At 41.0% G+C, this 19,558-nt stretch overlaps 1 protein-coding gene across 7 annotated transcripts in view; it reads right to left on the bottom strand.

Annotated features, from left to right (window-relative positions):
* The window catches only part of LOC102159433 (uncharacterized), a 908,266-nt gene that overhangs the window by 752,656 nt on the left and 136,052 nt on the right, over nucleotides 1-19,558 (bottom strand). The gene's annotated exons all lie outside the window — the stretch shown is intronic.

Here is a 19,558-nt window from a genome sequence, read left to right as displayed (position 1 = left end):
TACCACTATAGTAATCACAATTTTACTATTGGAAAGATTTTAGGATAATTCTGTTTTACGATGTCCAGTAACTAGCAGTACTTCTTTATATAAAGTGTCTCTAAGATATTAACATCCTAGAAAACATTCCTGTGTCATCTTATGTTCTCTAAACTTGTTTAATGGATCCAATGGTGGTTTTTAACCAATTGGAAGAAGAAGCACATTTATTTCAATCTATTCTGTGATTTCTCATTATCTGAAGAGCAGAGATATTTGTATTATGCAGGGGTTTTTTTCTGAACTTTTAGAATTTTGGGAGGATTTGCTTATTAAGTCCTTATCACATTCTCAGGAAAAGAGGGACTTCTTCCCTTTCAGTTGGGAAGAAGCTTATATTCATGTTTTAAATCTCTAAATTGGAATTTTTAAGCATTTTGACTTTAAAATTTTCAAAGAATTTGGTTTTTTATTTTCTTTAATCTAACAACACTATTTTTAATTCATTTAATCAAAATTAATCTCCGAAGGATCTTTATTTTTTAAGACTTAGAGTTTCCTTTCCCCTATAATTAATTTTAAATAAACTAAAACTTATTTATGCTTGTATTTCCTGTTATTTCTCAATTTTTTTCAAAGAAATGTAGAATGATCCAGAGAGGATCCTTTTATATTCTTTTATATCCTATTCATCTATCTGTATGTTATAATTTTGCACCTCACATATTTAACCATGTAAATATCATAAGGAAAAAAAAGGTTTCCAGGCTAGGGGTCAAATCGGAGTTGTAGCCACCGGCCTACGCCAGAGCCACAGCAACACCAGATCCAAGCCGTGTCTGCAAACTACACCATAGCTCACGCCAACGCTGGATCCTTAACCCATGGAGTTCGGCCAGGGATAGAACCCGCAACCTCATGGTTCCTAGTCGGATTCATTAACCACTGAGCCACAATGGGAACTCTGAAAGGAAAAAAAATTTAAAGAAAGATGGCTAGTATATAACATTATAAATTCTTCGTAATCTCAATTAGAAAGTTAGGTTTTATAGAGTTCCCATTGTGGTGCAGCAGAAATGAATCCAACTAGGATCTACAAGGATGCCAGTTCAATCCCTGGCCTTGCTCCGTGAGTTAAGGATCAGGCATTGCCGTAAACTGTGTTGTAGGTCACAGACATAGCTCAGATCTGGCGTTACTGTGGCTGTGTCGTAGGCCAGCAACCTTAGCTCCAATTCAATCCCTAGCCTGGGAGCTCTATATGCTGTGGGTGTGGCCCTGAAAAAAAAAAAAAAAAAGTTAGGTTTTAGTGGATGAACTGGTCTCCAGGTAATTAGCAGGTAGAGATAACAGCAAAAATAATAACAATATCTTGGATATTCATGCTGCAACAGCTTTCATTTGCAAAACAGTTCTCACACTTTGACCTACATTCTCAATTACCAGAAAAAAAAACATATCTCCCCATTCACAGAAAATTTCTGAGACAGGTAAAGTGAACCTCTGAAAGAGAGAACTATTGGGTCCCACATCATTAGCTGAAAATACAAATTCCATAATGCAAAAAAATTTGAACCTTGGGTCTTTATTTTCCTATTCATCAACATTGACCAACTGATGGGTAAATTTAATGAGGAAACACTTGATCTCATAATTTTATATTTTAGAATCAATGCCATCTTTTTAGGACACAATTGGCTTGTTATTCACCAGTGTCCACCAGATGGGACTGCACTGAGATAACCTTCACAGATGAATTCCACACCCTTATAAGTGATTCCCACCCTCCCTCAGTGAATCTCCCAGAGTAGCAATCTAGAGCTGGGACCATACTACAATCCCCTCCAAACAGTTATTTTCTAATCTCAGGTAACATTCTTGTCAAAGTGCATACCATCCAAAGCCAATACCTATACTTCTTCCCTAGCTTTCAGATGTACTTAATTTTCCATAGTGAGATTAAGTAGTGCTAGGACACAGGTTGAGCCTTACATTCACAATTCTGTACTAGAGAAGAGCCTAGAAATAATTATTACATTTTCCGGATAATCAAAGAATAATCTAGTGAGGTACCAAGGGTGTCACCACATTTATTTACTCATTTTGCAAGTATAAATCCAATAGCCCATGCTAGAATTTACTAGAGAAGTGATCCAAGGACTTTGGTGAATTTATAATCCAGTTATGAGGACAATTACGTGCAATGGGAAGCACTATGATCTAAGGATGATAGACTAAACGTGGTGCTTGGTACTGTAATAATTCTAATAAGAACAATTCAAGCCACGGTGACCAAAGAAGGGTTCATAGAGCAGATGGAGTCATCAAGTTAAGTCTTAAAGCACACACAAGTTGTACTGAGTGTAAGAACTTTTCTTAGATGGTTCAGACACCATTACAGTCACTATTTAATGGGGTCAGTAAGGCAGTTAATTCTTATTTTGAATACCTCCATTGGCCTATGCTGGACTGTAAAGAAGTATATAAAATTTAATTAAGGATCAGTTCAAATATGACTTCTTCTACAGAGCTTTTTCTAGCCTTCTTGCTCCCTTTTCCAAGGAAAAGTGATAAGTTCCTCCTTTGTGCTCCCAGTGTATCATCTGCATGCACGCAGTATAGCACCTATAACATGTGTCCACATTTCCCCACCCTCACCCATCAGTGAGCACCTAGAGACAGAGACAGGGACAGTATTTGTTCACCTTTGAACCTTCCAGGATTTTCCTAATATCTGTCACATAGGATTAACTCAATAAATGTGGTTTGAATGAAAAAAAGAGTGAATTAATCAAGTCTGAGGTACATCATGAACTTTGTAGTTCTGCATTATCTATTTCTTACAACTCATTCTCAGCTCCTGTCTTCTAGTGTCTACAACTTCTGCTGTGTTGTGTTTCCTCTGAAGCATATATTTTTTTTCTTTTTCCTTTTTTTATTTCTTCTCTTTTCAATTCACTTCTATTCACCTCAGCCTAGAGAGCAGGATTTTTAAAGTTTTTGATGTCAATAAAAGTTTCCCATTCTTTGGATTGATCAAAAGATCAATCAGCCTCATCTTTTGGAATGTGAGCTAGCTATGTAGCTGCTGAAATTCAGCTGAGGGATGGGGAGGGGGCGGGGGGGGGAGGCAGAGGAAGAGAGAGAGAAGAAGGAGGAAGAGGGGGAGAAGGAGGAGGAGAGGAGGAGGAGAGGGGGAGGAACAGGAGAAGAGGGGGAGGATGGGGAGGGAGAGGAAGAGAGAGAGAAGAAGGAGGAGGAGGGGGAGGGGACAAGGAGGAAGAGGGGGAGAAGGAGGAGGAGGGGGGAGGAATAGGAGGAGAGGAGGGAGGGGGAGAGGAGGAGAAGAAGAAGAAGAGGAAGAGGGAGAGGAAGAAGAAGGGGAAGGAGAAGGAAAAAAGGAAAGAAAGAAGGAAGGGGGAAAAGAAAGAAACAAAGAGGGAGGGGAGAGAGAGAGAGAAAGGAAAGAAGAAAGGAAGGGAGGGAGGAAGGAAGGAATAATGGAGGGAGGGAGGGAGAGGAGAAGGAAGGAAGAAGGGAGTGAGAGGGGAGAGAGAGAGAGAAAGGAAGGAAGAGAGGGAGGGAGGGAAGAAGGAAGGAAGGGAGGGGAGAGGGCAGAGCAGGAGGGGAGAGAGAAAGAAAGGGAGGGAGGGAGGGAGGAAGAAAGAGAAACAAACAAACAAAAGAAGAAAGAAAGACCAGCCTTTCAGTGAGTACAATAGAATACTCAGCTCTTCTAACCTAATCACATTGTTGCTGATATGTTTCTCTTTTTTTCTAAGCTCTGTATTGCTCTACAGTTATAACTCACACATTATAATATATTGAAAGGTCTCCTTCTAACTATTCACAGCCTCCTGCCAGAATTTACAAAAGATTCTTTTCAAAAAATGTTTTTTGAAGTTAGGAAATAAGCATGTGGTTTGACCAATACTGCTTCCAGATGTTGATAAGTATAGTTGGAATGTCTTTAGGGATATATATGTACCTATCAGTAGAGAGACTGCTCATTAAAATTAATTGATACTTTAAGACTTCCTTTTTAAATATGAAAGGACCTGTCTGAACTATAGCTGTCGATTTTTTCAAAGCTAAGCCCATAAGTAATAAAAACTATACAGGCTCCTGGAGCTGCCGGCCTTGTTTTTCATCCCACTCCAAATCTGCTGTTCTAACCACCTTAAAAATGTTAGATTCAGCTGAATCTAGTCAACAGATGTGCCAGTGTGATATGATGACAGATATTTTATCTAGGCGACACCCTAACACCACTTGAAAAGTGGAAAATCTTATTTAATTGGCTATTTGACAACATGTAAGTCAAAAGCCAAGTTGTTCTCTGTGGAATTGGAAATGAGGCATTTGTGACCATATACATTCCATATAACACAGTGTCTGGTGAAGAAGGGAGGAGATAAGATAGACAGACAGCAGAAGGATATCCCCTTCGTGGGGAAGCTGCAGCAAGGGAAATTCTTCCTCTAGCTATTTTATAGGTTGGGTGTGGTCAGGGAAAGCCAGACACCAACATGGTATTTTAACTTCATGGGATAACCACATATTCTCTATGACCTACTCAGAACATCCCCAAATATCATTCCCTATTCTTTTAATTGAAAAATAGTAGATACGTAATATTGTTTATTTTTTCCATACTGTGATCATGAGGGAAAAGCTGGCCTCAGCTGGTCAAAGTTATGGTCACCAGTGACAGCGCTGGGACCTTCCAATCCAGTGTGTATTGTTCAAAATGGAAAGTTTCCACAAAATGGAAAGTTTTCTTTCAATTACCTAAGTCATAAGAGCTTATTGTATATGAAAACTATAATTTCTAGATAACAAATTGGCAAAATGCCACAAGAAATAATGAATATTCCCCTGTACGCTATTTTTAAAATGGCATTAATATCATGATGAGAATCAAAACATCACGCTAAATAGTCATAGTGGAAGAAATTACCTGCAGCAACGTAAATACAAAATGCACAATTTTTAAATTTTGATAAACTCAGAGAAACAAAAGAAACAGAGAAAAAGAAACTACATCAATAAAAAAAGAGAGTGAGAGTAAAATAAGATCTTTCCTTGGACTCAGAACTACTTTATTTTCATGTTTGACACTAGGTATGGCACTTAATGATTTGACGAATCAGTCAACATTACAAATAATAAAACATAAAATTATCAAATCTCTATAGTAGTATGAACCACAAATCAATAGAGTTTTGTGGCCAATTGGGATATTAGGGAGAAAGAAGAAAGGGAGAAATGGAGTTTAGACTATAAATGATGCCCATCACCATGTGCAAACCAAGGCCCATCACTAGTTTGAGTAGTTATTCCTTCCACATTTGAGTTGCTGTTGCCAAGAATTACCCAGTCTGTATGACTGCTCTTCCAACGTTGACCACTTAAAGGGACTCTGACCATCCAAAAAAGTCAGGAAAGCAGGATGGTATGTTAGACACTGATTGCTTCATTTAGTTTTTGTCTTGACTTTTAGCCAACCAGCCACTGGGCACTCCTTTAATTTAGCATGAATTCCCTTTTGTGTGGACATCAGTGGGAGGTAAGGTCCAGGCTCATACTCACTCACTAACAGCTAAAGCTCAAGCTTATTCTATCAGATGTTCAATCTGAGATCTTAACACTTGAAATCTGAGAAAATGACTCTGATGTGCAAGATCTGTTGAGAAATTATTCACAGCCTTGGTGTGTCAGGCTAGGGCCTGGTCCTGTGGTAGAATCCTAACCATATTATTGCTCTGGCGTGACTTTAGTGAATTTTCTTTTTTTCTAGACTCTTCACTTAGTTTCTGTCCATTTTTCCAAGAATGGAATCTGTGAGCTACTCAATGTCCTTCCAAAATTTTCCTTTCTGGCTTAAGCTATCTAAAGGTAATTGCCATACCTTAAAATCAACTATGCTAATCAAAACATATTTTGATACCAGGGAATGGAACTGCACGAGTAGACAGATGCCTTAAAGAAATGGGCAGATCTAGGACTGGTCATTTGGCCCAATTCAGGCTGAAGGGAGTAAAAATCCCCCTAGTACACAATAAAGGGAATCTTGCAGCTCATGGCAAACAGCAGAGAGAAACAGTTCATCAAAGTATCTCCTGGGGTCACTTGAAATGAAGTGTTTTTGAGGACCAGGCTGTGGGGAACCAAGCTTTCATTGTCATGGAACAATATAAAGCATCTGAGTAATTCTGTGTAGAGGAGTGGATGGCTTCTTCTATTGGCTCTGGCCAGTTTAAAAGAGAGAATAACAAAGTCAACCACTAGATATATCTCAAAGCACAGCATGACCTGAAAGAATATTTTACCTCTCGGAGACACAAGGCTTAAGTACTAGAAAAACAAACCCCACTGATTAAATATACAGATTCCAGCTAAATGTAGAGCAATAATGGAAAACAATGGGATCCAAGAAGTGGAGTGGAGCTTTTTAGGAGGATTTGAGAACTAGGGGACTTGGAGAATTCCTAGTACAAGCTACACCTCCTTGTAGCCAAAGCAACCTCTTTCTTCATCTGATAAGGCCTTTACCATTTGACTGCACAAATATGAATGAAAGAGCCCTAGATATTGGAGGACCCTGGCAAAAGAAGAAAGTAGAAGGGAAAATTAAAACTCTGAACTCCCGTCCCCTGACTGTCCAAGAGCCTCTGCTTCCCATCATCTTAAACTAAAAAGAAGGCAGAAATCAAAGGAGGCCAGGTGACATAGTCGTAGAGGTCAGTGTGAGAAAGCACCTAGCGAGACAGAGAAGGCAAAGAATGCATGGGAAGGAGCAAACACAATGACCAGCACACCAATTCTTCTCATGCCCCACTCCATACTCACCTCTATTATTTCTAGACCCAGAGTCAGATCCCAACATGACTGAGGGTACTCACTTCTGGAGTCAAAATCTAGAGGAAAAGGTTTATCTGCAAAGAAGGAATTGCAGGACTTTGCTAATCTCTTTAGACAAAAATCTTGGGAATCTGTGTAAAAAGGGTGCTCTGCTCTTTATAAAGAGAAAAGTCTAATTAAAAAAAAAATAAGAGTGCTCTACTAAAGAGGGGAAAGCAGAGTTTTACATTTTCTCAGGGAGGGTGCTGCATTTAACGCTGTAGTTTTGATTGATAGCGGTTCCAAGCATGTGCTGCAATCATTGATGGAAACTTGGACCAAGAGCTGGGCCCTGTTAGATGAACTTGAGATATTAGAAATTCCATACTGTACTCTTGAAGAAGGAATCAAAAGATTTTGCAAGACAGGAATAACAGACTTAGATTGGTCATATGGTCCCTCTCCCACACTCCCTAATTATGTTCTTGTAGGAAACCTGGAGTATATACACTTCACCAAGACTTTGGGAGATACATTGGAATGGAACCTACTACATGATGAGATGATTTTTACTTGGTGTGCTGTTCCACAGGGCATGTTTCCCAGGTTTTTAGATGAGGACCCACACTGAGGGAAGAATGACTGTAACTTGAGGCTGATGTGCTTCACATGGATTCACAAGGCAGATGGAATCGAATTTCAGTTGAAAGCGAACATTTGCTTAGAATTTTTAAAGCATCAGCCACTCACATCAGTGAAGTCTGTTCTCTTTGAAAATACAATGTGAGAAATTTTTGACATTTGAAATTTTTATTTCCAGCCTCGGCAATATTAAGGCTTACAGCTTTAGAAAGGAAACACATGCTTTCAAATGTGGTGAAATATCAGGCCATTCCAGGGAATGTGCTTAAGTAACTTAATATGATTCTAACAAGTCTTATGGGAATAGACAACCCAAATGATTCACCCTCTCCTCCAAAAAACCTGCAGCTTTTCCACTAATTATTTAATTCTTCTAATATTGATCCATTATACATTGCCAAAACTAATACAATGAGAGAAAACATATTTAGCTATACTTGATTTCTTTCAGGAAATAAAGAAGCAACTCCTATGTAAAATCATTCTAGAAAGACTAATAAGACTACTCATTAAAAAAAAAAAAAACTAAATCCAATAAAACTAAGACATAATTCAACTCTCATCACTAGGCTTTAATTTACTTTATTTTTTATTTTATTTTTTTGTCTTTCTGCCATTTCTTGGGCCGCTCCCACGGCATATGGAGGTTCCCAGGCTAGGGGTCAAATGGAGCTGTAGGCACCAGCCTATACCAGAGCCACAGCAACGCAGGATCCGAGCTGTGTCTGTGACCTACACCACAGCTCATGGCAATGCCAAATCCTTAACCCACTGAGCAAGGCCAGGGATGGAACCCGCAACCTCATGGTTCCTAGTCAGATTTGTTAACCACTGAGCCACAATAGGAACTCCACTAGGCTTTAATTTAAATGACAAAATATGTTGAATTCTCCAAACTGAAAAGAAAAATTAAGTCTAGGGAAATTATGTAAAGTAGGTTGACATTACATTGAGTTTTTCAATAAAAGTGCTCAAACCAGGTTGAGATTATCATTTAATTCTCTAAGTGCAGACAGTTTCAAAAATGATTGCTCCTACATACAAATGGCCAAAAAACACATGAAAAGATGTTCAACATCACACATTATTAGAGAAATGCAAATCAAAACCACTATGAGGTAACACCTTACACCAGCCAGAATGGCCATCATCAAAAAGTCTACAAACAATAAGTGCTAGAGAGGGTGTGGAGAAAAAGGAACCCTAGTACACTGGTGGTGGGATTGTAAATTGGTGCGACCACTGTGGAAAACAGTATGGAGACACCTCAGAAAACTAAACATAGAACTACCATTTGATCCAGCAGTCCCACTCCTGGGCATCTATCCAGAGAAAACCATGACTCCAAAAGACACATGTACTCCAGTGTTCACTGCAGCACTATATGCAATAGCCAAGACATAGAAACAACCTAAATGCCCATCGATAGAGGAGTGGATCAAGAAGATGTGGTACATAGACGCAATGGAATATTACTCAGCCTTTACAAGGAAAGAAATAACAGCATTTGCAGCAACATGGATGGACCTAGAAATTATCATGCTAGTGAAGTCAGACAGTGAGACACCAACATCAAATGCTATCACCTACATGGTAATCTAAAAAAAAAAGGACGAAATGAACTTCTTTGCAGAACAGATACTGACTCACTTATGGTTTCCAAATGAGACAAGTTGCACGGGGCGGGGGTGGGGGGTTGGAAATGCTATAAAATTGGGTTGTGATGATCATTGTACAACTATAAATGTAACTGAGTAATAAAAAGTGCTATAAAAATAAATTAAATAAATAAATGCTGCCAATGCAGAAATAAAAAAAAAAAAAAATGATTGCTCCTAGATTGATGATGGGATTTCCTGCTTCTTACATCTGCTAAGTGACTTGACTAAATCTCATCACAATACTTTCTCAGAAATTTCAGACAGGAACACATTTTGTCTCTTGTTCTGAGTCAATATATACATCTGTTCAATTTCCCAAGACATTCCATATCCTTGCCTGGAATAACAAAATGAGAAAGAGAAAAAAGAATAATGAAATTGACTTCGGGTGGGTTCTCTACTCTCTTGGGCTCTGACTCCTTCATCTGGCGAGCATGAAACTTTCTAAGAGCTTCTTAGAATTTCATGAAAACCATGATAATACAAAACACATTTTGGAGACCTGTTCCTGAAGCTTTTTGGTTTGCTCCAAATCAAAATGCAAGTTGTAAATAAATGGACAACTCCCTCTAATTATGTGTGCCATGTGTGTTTCTAGAATTTAATGACTTCTTTTTCACAAGTACTCCTCTCCCTTTTAGAATAACGGCTTGTTGCTAAAACACCTCAGCTTAGCTTAGTTTTATGGTTTCAAAACCAGAATGAGGAGTTCCCGTCATGGCTCAGCAGGTTAAGAATCCAACTAGTATCCACAAGGATGCAGTTTCGATCCCTGTCCTAGCTCAGTGGGTTAAGGATCTGGCATTGCTGCAAGCTGCAGCATAGCAGATGCAGCTTGGTTCTGGTGTTGCTGTGGCCATGGTGTAGGCCGGCAGCTGTAGCTCTAATTCGACCCCTAGCCCAGGAACTTCCATATGCCATGGGTGTGTCCGAAAAAAAGGAAAAAGCAAAACAACCAGAATGGTACCAAAAAAGGCAATGTGAATGCAAGAGTAGGCTGCAATCAGGTGTAAATCCAAAGAAGCTCTACAGGATTATTCCACAAAGACTGTACACTTTCAAAAAAGTATTACTCAGTTAACTAGGTTCTAGACTAACTGTGGTTAAGAAGTCCTCCCCATGCTGTGATGAAATGAAGGAACGGACCATGGCTGCCTGTCTAGCCATCAGTAATGATTCCCCTGGAGGGTCTGCAATAAACCAAAGGATGTGACATGAGGGACTCACACTGAGCATCTGTGATGGACATAACTCTTAACAGTTTCTTCACAAATTCAACTTTACTATCTGTTCATAGTACCTTGAATGGAAAACAAATTTTGATTTATCAATTCTTTTTTTTTTTTTTTTTTTTTTTTTTTTTTTTTTTGCTATTTTAGGACCACACCCACAGCATATGGAGGTTCCCAGGCTAGGGACTGAACCAGAGCTGTAGCCACCGGCCTACACTACAGCCACGGCAACACCAGATAGGAGCTGCATCTGCAACCCACACCACAGCTCACCACAATGCTGGATCCTTAACCCACTGGGCAAGGCCAGGGATCGAACCCACGGCCTCATGGATACCAGTCAGTTTAGTTAACCCCTGAGTCCCGATGGGAACTCCAATATTGATCTTTTTTAATCACCGTGTATTTTCCAACCAGCTAAGTGGTGAAGGGTTATGGATGGAGGGAAAGGGAAAAAAAGAACGTGGCTGTTACTTCCTTCTTCTCACCACACTGTTCCCAGGATATCAGCACTTCCAAACATGGGGCCAATGGAGAGCGTTGCCTGCTGGGTGGATTGTCCATTTCCCATCTTCTTTTCTCTGCTTTGTTCTCTCATGTCAGGCGCCCTCCCAGATATCACCTTCAGTCTGTCATCACAGTCTCACAACTGCCACCAATTCCAAAACAACCACTTAACTTTTATAGCCTCCACCGTCATTCACTGCATTTTTCAGGCCTTCCTTTGGAAGATGAAGCATTACTTGGTAGGTAATGGTGAATTACAAAAGTCTTACCTACAGGGCTACCCAAAGAAAACATATTTGACGGTAGCATAAGAGTATGAATTTCAGATTTCATTTAATTTTCTTTTTCTCTTCGTTCGTTCTTTTTGTTTTGTTTTGTTTTTTGTTTTTTGTTTTTTTTTTTTGGTGTTTTTGAAGCATGTGGAGGTTTCCAGGCTAGAGGTCAAATCGGAGCTGCAGCTGCCAGCCTACACCACAGCCACAGCAACACCAGATCCGAGCTGTGTCTGACCCACGCCACAGCTCACAGCAATGCCTGATCCTTAATCCACGGATAGAGGCCAGGGATAGAACCTGCATTCTCATGGATCCTAGTTTGTTAACTGCTGAGCCACAAAGGGAACTCCTCCAAATATCATTTCAACAACGAAAATCTTTCCTAGACTTAAGCCAGCTTTGTGATAGTATCTAAAAAAACTGGTTCTTCATTGTGTTCACAGATAGAACTGCAGAGAACTGGGTGTGTGGCATGTACTGGCCAGATCTGGCCTACTCATCTGTCATTATCCATTCTTTTTATCTTGAAAGAGAGCAACTGTCACATTATGAAGGGGGTCATGGCATTTCAAAAGAACTTTAAGCTCATTATAAGAAATGCAGGAGTTCCCGTTGAGGCTCAGCGGTAACGAACCCAACTAGTATCTATTAGGATGCATGTTCTATCCCTGGCCTTGCTCAGTGGGTTAAGGACCTGGAATTGCTGTGAGCTGTGGTATAGGTCACAGAAACAGCTCAGATGTGGTGTTGCTGTGGCTGTGGCATAGGCTGGCAGCTGCAGCTCCGATTAGACCCCTAGCCTGGGAACCTCCACATGCTGCAAATGCAGCCCTAAAAAGCAAAAAGAAATAAAAATTTTTTAAAATGCAATTTGTAAAACTGCTTCTGCTTGATAGCAATCAAAAGGGTTATGCATATTCTATGGCACCCAGATAATGAGCAGTGGTGAACACTCAGTGATTATAGTGGAACGCAGCAAAAGATACACATGCTATTAATTCTTCAGTACATGTGCTAAAGGTAACTGGACCCTTGGCTGGGCATAATGGAAGAAATGACCCATATGCTAGGAAGTTAACTTCACATAGGCTGCCTCTGCTTATTCCTAGGCTTGACATTCCCCCACTGTCACTAACCTCCTAAGTTTCACTTCTTTTATTGCATGTTCCCAGGTCCTAGGATTGAAAAGTAGTAATTGGCATGGTGAGGCATATTCACATCATAAAGGAATTCCTTGAGGACACAACGTGCTTCTCTCAGGAAAAGTATTTTGAATCCTTCCCTGCAGGTGAGCATGCACTGAGAAAATTAATGTTGCCTACCTCACTCTGGCTTCTAAGGGGTCATTTCCGCTTTACCACCTTGGCCCAAACTATCATTTAACTCCCCCATGCAAGTTGCAGCACAGCTATGGTACACATGAAATGCTTCATAGAGGCTTTAGTCAAGACTTGGCGAAAGTAGGTCAAGAAGTGCCTCAACACACAGAGCTACATATAGTTAACTAATCAGGTTTGCCAACTAAGGCAAGTTCCTCAGAAGCCAACAGCTGGCCCACCACACAGGTCCCCTGCACAGCTGCCGTCTGCCTGGCTCGCTGGTACATCTGTTACATACAGTGTTATGTGCATCCTTTCCCCTAGAGCACACCGGGACTTCTCGAAATCCAAGTCTAAAAATGTGAGGAAAAAAAAAAAAAAAAGCCACAGCATGTGTTAGTCGGAATTGGAAAATGGTTTGAGTTAAACCGAAAAAAAGAAAAGTATCCCAAAGGCAATGGGATGAGGCTCTGATTTGAAGGAGACAAGAGGTGATTAGGATGGATTGGAAGGAGGGATAATCATTTCCTGTTGTAACAAATCGCCAAAATTTAGTGACTTAAAGCAACACAAGTTTATTATCTTACAAGTCTAGAGGTCAGAAATTTAAAATGGTTGCAGGACTGGGTTCCTTCAGGAGGCTCCAGGGGAGAATCTATTCCATGCCTTTCTGGCTTCTAGAGGCTGCCCACATTCCTCGGCTCCTGGCCCTCTTCTACCTTCAAAGCAGCAACTGCATCACTTGCCCTTTCCAGCTGCTGTCCTCATATCTCCTCCTCTGCCTCTCCTGCTTCCCTCATTTTTATAACTGGATGATCCAGATAACAACTATAAGTGGAGTATAACCTTTAAAAACTGTGACTCATCATATTGTACACCTGTAACACATAATATTATACATCAACTATGCTTCGATTATAAAAATCATTGGATGATCCATGATAATCCCCATCTCCACATTCTTAACTTAATCATATCTGAAAAATTCCTTCGCCACGTAAGGATATATATCCATGTGTTTTGGGGATTAGGATGTGGACATTTTTCAGGGGCAGGGAAGGGCAGACATTATTCTGTCTACCACAGTGTTCTGTTCTTACATTTAGAATCTCACAGATAAGCCTTAGACATGGTGAGAACATTGCACAGACAGAAACACAAGCCTGACAGGTAGGACATGTTATTAGTCCTACCTTCAACCCCTCCCTGAGTGAGGAAGGGTAGTGAATGGACTCAGGTCAGGGCCTTGTGCTTCAGAAGACACACCATCCCCCCTCAACAAAACACGAAGATTGTCTTTCTCTTTTTAGTCTCATAAGAACGTTTTTTGAAAATCTAGTAATTGATGGCATGAAGGACAATTAAAGGAGAAGGAGGAATGGGCTCATAAGCCCCACCCTCAAGGCCAGGTGGCCCTGGGGACGGAGAGCCCCATGGTGGGATTGTGTTGGATGGGAGAGGAAGAAAGCAGACCACAGCCTCTGCCTTTGCTTTTGTTTAAAGCTGAAACAATAAGTTACCTACTAGATGTGTCTGGGCAGACTGATTTCACCTGAATTACCACATACCTCCTCCCTCGTCTCTTCTGCTCCAATGGTATAATTTTGGACATGCAAAGAATGACTTGAAAAGCCCCACAAAAAATGAGGTGAAAAGGGAAACATGCCTTTCCCATCTCTCCAGGAGTTTGACTTAGTCCACCATTACATCCTGAGTTCAGCCAGTCCCAGTGACCTGCCAGGAGTGCTGACATGCCCCCAGTTCCCATCAACCCCAGCAGAACCACAGCACTGCTGGTTCATGGGAAGCAGGGCTGGTCCACGGCAGAGCATCCCCCTGCAGCTTCCAGAGCACCTGCTTCTGGTCCCGGCGAACAGGCTGCAGGGCTCCTAAGTGGGAAGTTGGCTAAGCTTTGGGCATAGTTTGGTTTGTAATTTTCAAATATTTAGACATATGGTATGTGCACACCTCCAACTATCCACTTGCCTGAGTGCTTTAAATTTTAGGGGCAGACTGAAGGCACTTTTTCCTCCTGTCATCACTTAATCCATCACTAGAGGGATGCTAATGAATCAGATAGGTGGAACATAGCCATCACCTCCAAGCCACAGCACAGACCTAGCCAGGGAGGCACAAAGAACAGGAGAAATGAGCAGAGAAGACTCTGCTAGAGAATAAACATGTTTCAAATAAATTAAGTCCTAGAAATGTAAAATATAGTTACTCTGCATGTCAATTTAATGAGTTCTATCTGAGAGCAAGAGAAAACAGATTCTGAGTTCCAACCACATCCTTTATGGCAAAGGAAATTGGATTTACATTAACAGAATATCCATTAAACTCTTTAAATTCAATCCTTTCATGTCACATGGTCTTCATCTCAAAAAGGATGTGGTGGTCTGGCCATTTCAAAAGGTATTTCAGGAGAAACACATCTGATAAAGTCCTGGGAGGCCAGCAGCCAGGCCGCCTTGGGAATTCCCATCTGCTGCTCTCTCGAATCCCTACCAATTTCTGTGCCTTGAGATGTACCCTTCAGCAGGGAGGCTGACCACCCAAGATTCACTGTCCCAAGCGATCCTCTCCAACATTTCCAGTATAGATTCTTGGTTAGGGAAAACTGCTGCACAGATACAATGAAATATCTTTCTAACAAAATACTCCACAAAGGGAAAATAGGAAATACAATGCCGATCAGAAAGAATCATCTTAGCAGAAAAAGCCCAGCCCATCAGCCAAGAAAATAAACGAGTACATGTGGTGGAGAGGGGAGGGGAGGGGAGGGGAGGAAGCAAACAGGGTAATCGCCCTGAGCAGAGATGGTGCAGATTCAGAGGGCAGCTCAGCACGGGGGTGGCATGTCATTTCTCAGTTCCGCTCCTCTGCCAGCCAGGGCCCAGGACACACCTCTCTCCCCTTCCTCATCCTCTGTGGTCCTTATGCCCAACTCCTCTTTTCAATCCTCCTCCAGCTTCATTCCCTACCTGAAAGGCAAACACTTGGACATCTCCAGCAAATGTCTAAATGATGCACAGGACATGTCACCAGAGAGGAATATATCACAGGAACAAAGGATAAAAAGAAAGCCAAAAAGTCCAAAGCTTTAAAAAAAAAAAAAAAATCACTCTCAGCATACAGGAAATGGTTTTAGAACAATCAGCACACAGAATTCCACGCTCCCCCCTCAAGGCCCCCAGGCTCTTTTGAAAGGTCAATAGAACACAGACAAGGTAGTATAAAGTCCTTTCCTTTCCCAAACAATGTAATCTTTGTGAACCTAATATTAGGTTTCTGAAGTGCTCTGTAAAATCCTGCTCTCCCAACTCTCAACCTCAAGAGTGTAATAAAGCTCCCGATCAGAGGCTCCTTTTTTATTTAAGAGCACATTTTCAGAGTGAAAGGAGTGGTCTCCTTGAGGCAGAAATTTAATAATTTAGGTAGTCAGTGTAGGAGCATGCGTTTTGATGCATTCTTTACTATGGTTATTGATTAACATTTGTGGCTTAAGGGCTCCAGGGAGTAACATCCCCACAGGCCTTGCTTACTATAGAGAGTGTACCTACGCCCAGATGGACATTAATCTCTAATCCACTGTGACTCAGTCTACAGGAAGAGAAGGTCAAAGACACTATGAGACTTAGGGGACATTTCCATCCCTAAAACCCTTACTGGACAAGGACTGATATAGGTAACTGGGCAAGGCCAATGGGAAAAAACCACATCTTCCTAGACCCCATGTTTGTACCCCCCCCATCTTTAAGGGATGAAAACCCCTATTGGACAATAGAAGAGGGGACTCTTCTTCCCCCTCTCAGCTGTCCTGGGAGCTGTTTGCTCTCCTGTAATAAAGAGTTTATTTGCTTGCTGCCTGTGTGTTGGCAAAGTTCATCCTTCGGCTCCGTGAACAAGAACCCATATCCGGTAACATCTTTCTGGCATCATCTTCATTCACCCAGGCTCTTCCTTAGCAGGGAGGGGACTGGAGGTAGGCCAGGGCCTAGCCAGCATCCACACCACCTCCGGGGGGTGTTCCTGCTGCCCAACTCCGCACACAGGAAGCCTCGGAAGGCTTTCCTCCCTCCCCACCCTACATGGGGGATGGAGAGTGTTATATTGAACAAAGATGTGTGCTACAAGGCACCTCCAGGAATCAAAAGAGCACAGGTTTCAGAGTCAGCCAATGCCCAATTCAAATCCTGACTCTGCCCCTCCTTGTAATTTAGGAAGTTGCTTTACCTTTCCACACTTGTTTTCTGTCTAGAAAATGGGAATATTGTATCTTTTGTAGCATAGGTACAAAAGGAGTGAATTAGATGATATATTTAGCTGGATAGGGAAAGAAAATCATTGACTTGGTATCCTGGAGCAATTTCGGTATTTTTCGAGAAGGAGTATACCAAATTAAGAAAATCAGGGATTGGAGTGAGACCCCAAAGGGCAGAGTCAAGCAATAAAAAGTATTTGCTAAACTGTCTTCAAAAGAGGATGAATGTTGATAAGAGAGAGTTAAAGGACTCTGCCAAAAAAAAAAAAAAAAAAAAAAAAAAAAAAAGAATAGGCGCTTACAATGGGGGCTGGAGAGAGAATCAGGGAGAAGCACGCATGGATGGGTTCAACTGGGGAAAAGAGAAATCAAAGACCTCCTCATGGCAAAGAGCTTGAGAAAGTTCATTCTCAGGGAAGAATGAACAAGTCAGGAGCATTAGTAAGCTGTTGTAAGTGTGGGCTATGAACCCCTTTCCCATCTCTCCTATGAAATCTTCAGTAATGTCTATACTGCTGACCCCCACGCGGATTCCCTCAGGGCTTGTAAAAGGGCTTAGTCCTACCTCTATGTGGGCTTTGAGAAGCAGAGGATGGGGCCACTGAGCTTCATGTTACACCCCAGAATTCCTTTACCAAAATCAAAATGGATCTTACATTTGAAACATTTAAAAAACTGTTCCAAAATCAATGTCATCTTATAGTCAAGAAGACCCAATAATTAAGAATTTTCTGGCTTATAGCAGGCACCTAATAAGTGATATTTTTCTCTCATATTTATCCCCCCTTTTCCCCTGTAGGGACAGCAAGAGAGTGAGCAATATCATCCCCCTAGGCTGACAGGAGCAATAAGGGGCATGGAAAGGAAGACTTGAGGCCAAAAGCAGCCTCAGATGTTTGTAGTCATGGCTGGAGCCCACACACACCTCTTCTTGGGCAAGAACTACTGGCTCAATCCCTGCTATTCCCATCACTGCCACATCCCTATTACCCAATCCAATATTTTTCCTTTGCAGTTTCATAAACATTGTTTAGCATCTCTTCGCTGGGTGCCAGGAGAATCCTCTCAAAGTATTCCTTTGACCTAAAGGAGATTACAAGTAGATGGACATGACACAAAATTAAATGGGTAGTCCAGCTGAATGTGTGAAGTCCCTGAAGAAAAGGTGAAAGCAGCATTGGCTGTCCAAAGAAATGAGACAAGTCTGGTGGAATCAAGAAAGGCTCCGTGGAAGAGGTGGCATTCAAGATGGATGCTGAGGTTGGGTACAGTTTTGGGAGGCAGATTTGGGAGTAGAAAGGATATGCCAACACATCATGGTGCAGTTTTACCACTGGCCCTCACAGCCATCACTACCACCTCCTCTGCCAGCCAGGGCCCAGGCAGGCTTCTCATGTTTTATTGGATTTTGGTACAGTTGTCACTTTAGAGCCTTCAGTTCTGCTTCTCTTTTCCTATCACCTATAGGTAATAAGCAGAACACACACCACTTATCTCAATGGCCATCATCGAAAAGTCTGCAAATAAATGCTGAAGAGGGTGTGGAGAAAGGGAATTCTTCTACACTGTTGGTGGGAAAGTAAAACTGGAGCAACCACTATGGAAACAGTATGGAGGTTCCTTAAAAAGCTAAAAGTATAGCTATTGTATGATCCAGCAATCCCACTCCAGAAAAGATGAAAACTGGAAAAGATGGATGAACCCCAATAGCCATAGCAGCACTACTTACAATAGCCAAGACATGGAAGCAACCTAAGTGTCCATCAACAGAGGAATGGATAAAAAAAATATGATATATATATTGGCATATTAGTCATAAAAAAGAATAAAATACTGTCATTTGCAGTAATATGGATGGAACAAGGCATATTATACCTAGTGAGGTAAGTCAGAGAGAGACAAATATATGACATCACTTATATATGGAATCTAAAAAATAGTACAAATGAATCAATACATAAAACAGAAACAGACTCACAGCCATAGAAAACAAACTTATGGTTATCAAAGGGGGCTATATTAGGAGTATGGGATTAACAAATACAAACTACATAAAACAGACAAGCATACTTATTTATGCATAAAACAGGTAAGCAATAAAGATATACTATATAGCACAAGGGATATATTCAATATCTTATAATAACCCATAATGAAAAACAACCTAAAAAATTATATATATATATATATATGAACAGAATCATTATTCCATCCACCTGAAAGTAACACAATATTGTAAATCAACACTACTTCAATTTAAAAACACACACATCTCAAAACACCCAACATATCCAAAGACTGCAGCACTTCTCTGAAATCACTCAACTCTCCTGGTTGTATCTTTCCCTTCTTTCCTTCCAACGTGACCCATTCTTGTCTCTAAACTTGTCTCTCAAAGCATCCCTTGTATCTAGGATGCTTGTCCATCTGCTCCTCCCTCATCAAAAATCTTTACTCAAACCTGCCCATTAGCAGTGTTGGTGGTATAGTGGTGAGCACAACTGCCTTCCAAAATTGCCTATGAGCTCCAAGAAAATTTAGCAACTACCAGAAAAGAAGGGGTGGCTTTCCCCAGTGGGATACATTCTAACCAAAGCATTCCCTTTCTCTTTCAGGATTTTGCAAGATAAGTTTATTCCTCTTACCCTGAGAACACTGTGTTTCTAAACAGTTTGTTTACGCTCTGTATCTGTTTGTATTTGTACAGTCACTGATGTGTTTCTTTTTCCTATTTATTTATTCCCTAAAACAAATCTAACCTAAGTAGCTATCACATGTGCCTGGAGTGCTGAGACAGGACCTGTTCCACTTGGTTTGTGTAGCGCCTGGGACAGGA

Source organism: Sus scrofa, chromosome 16 (assembly GCF_054392235.1).
Source record: "Sus scrofa isolate SSC_HxYL_T2T_F1_AM1 chromosome 16, Sscrofa_HxYL_maternal_Yorkshire_Landrace_v2.0, whole genome shotgun sequence".
In the NCBI taxonomy this organism is placed as follows: domain Eukaryota; kingdom Metazoa; phylum Chordata; class Mammalia; order Artiodactyla; family Suidae; genus Sus; species Sus scrofa.
Note: the sequence above shows the minus strand (reverse complement) of the source record. Positions and strands in the feature narration are given on the sequence as shown.